This window comes from Plasmodium falciparum, assembly GCF_000002765.6.
Source record: "Plasmodium falciparum 3D7 genome assembly, chromosome: 9".
Classification (NCBI taxonomy): domain Eukaryota; phylum Apicomplexa; class Aconoidasida; order Haemosporida; family Plasmodiidae; genus Plasmodium; species Plasmodium falciparum.
In genome coordinates this window covers 1,385,001-1,387,500 of record NC_004330.2, presented here as the reverse complement: position 1 = coordinate 1,387,500, position 2,500 = coordinate 1,385,001, and positions in this window count along the sequence as shown.

Sequence of the window (2,500 nt, the reverse complement as noted above, 5' to 3'; positions counted from 1 at the left end):
ATTACATATAATAAAAAAAAAATAAAAAATAAAAAATAAAAAATAAAAAATATATATAAATAAATATATATATATATATATATATATACAAAGTATATAAACCACATGAAAAAAAAAAAAAAAAAAGTGGACTGTATGTAATAAAAAAAAATAATCTTAATGTAATGTTTATAATATATATTATTATTTTATTAATATTTTTATTTATGTGGATATATATAAATATAAATATATGCATATATATATATATATATCATATATTACGTATCATATATAAAAATATTTATTCTCTTTTTTTCATATATATTTTCCATATACTAGCATGCTTTTACTTTATTTTTATATTTTTTTTTTTTTTTTTTTTTATTAGCATATTTATTAATTATTTTTTTTTTAATACGAAAATATATAGTAACATAGTAAAAATAAATAAATAAAAATATATATCTATATATATATATATATATAATAATAATATTAAAAAAATACATGTATATATAGTATTTTAAATAACAGGTGTATTTTATTATATTTAAATATTTATATATTTATAAATTTATTTATTTTAAAAAATTAAATATAAACAAAAAAAAAAAAAAATTATAAATTCTATACGATGATATTAAATAAAAAAATGAATATAATAATATATAAATAAAATAAAATATTAATTATATATATAAATATATATATATATATATATATATATATAATCTCTTCATTAATTAAATATTCTATATAATACATTTATATATATTTTTATCTATAGATTAATAATATTCGTTTTTTTGTAATATGTATGTATATATGTATATATATATATATATATATATATATATATAATATAATATAATGTATATTTAAAAAATAAAAAAAAAAAAAAAATGAAAAGTTATGCTAAATATATTATTTTGAAATATATACATATATATATATATATATTTATTTATGTGTATATTTTTCCTTTTATATTATTTATAATGTAATGTTTAAATATCTTGATTAAAATAATATAGAATATAAAAAAAAGTAGATGAAATAAAATATATTTTTTTTTTTTACATAAACATAATACTGTCCATCATATATATAGAGTTATTCATGTATATTATATATAAAAGTATATGCAACCTTTGAATTGATATTACAAAGATGCAAAAAAATTAAAAAAACAAAAAAAAATAAAGTTCAAATTAAATTATATAAAACTAAATTATTGTTGTAATATATGTTAATAACTTTAACATATAAAATATATATACATATATATATATATATATATATATATATATATATATATAACATAATAGACATATAAAATTGTTATTGCTTATAAATATAAAATATAAATAAGTAGTTTTTTCTAGTATCCAACACAATGTTGTTTAATAAAAATAATAATATTCTTCTTATAAACTTATTATATTAAGGAAACCGCTTATTATAATTTTAAACGATATATATATATAATATATATATATATATATATATATATATATATATATCGTTATTTTTTTATTTTGATTTATTAAAAATTTATTTATAAGAAAAAAACAAAATAAAGTAATTGATGGTCTTTTTGGTTATATCCTTACAATATATAAATATAATTAATTATATATGTTTTTGGACATTTTTAAAATGAAAAGATTGAAAAAATACAATGTACATAGTAATACAAAGAAAAAAAAATTATAATAATACAATGAAAAAAAAAAAAAAAATAATAATAATAATACAATGAAAAAAAAAAATAAAATAATAATAATAATAATACAATGAAAAGACTACAATAATACAATGAAAAAATTATAGCAATAGAATGAAAAAAAAAAAAAAAAAAAATAAAATAAAATAATAATAATACAAAGAGGATATTATAATAATAATAATACAATAAGGAGACTACAATAATGCAAAGAAAAGGTTATAATAATAACACAAAGAAAATATTATAATATTATAATATTATAATGAAAAGACCACAATAATACGATGAAAAAGTTATAATAATATTATAATGAAAAAATTAAAATAATAGAATTAAAATACTACAATAATATAAAGAAGCAATTATAATAATAATAATAATAATAATAATAATACAAAGAAAAAGTTATAATAATAATATAATGAAAAGACCACCGTAATACGATGAAAAAATTATAATAATATTATAATGAAAAGACAACAATAATATAATGAAAAAATTAAAATATTATAATAAAAAGACAACAATAATATAATGAAAAAATTAAAATAATAGAATTAAAAGACAACGATAATATAATGAAAAAATTAAAATAATTGAATTAAAAGACAACAATAATATAATGAAAAAATTAAAATAATAGAATTAAAAGACAACAATAATATAATGAAAAAATTAAAATAATAGAATTAAAACACTGCAATAATATAAAGAAGCAATTATAATAATAATAATAATACAAAGAAAATATTATAATAATAATAATACAGTGAAAAGATTAGAATAATA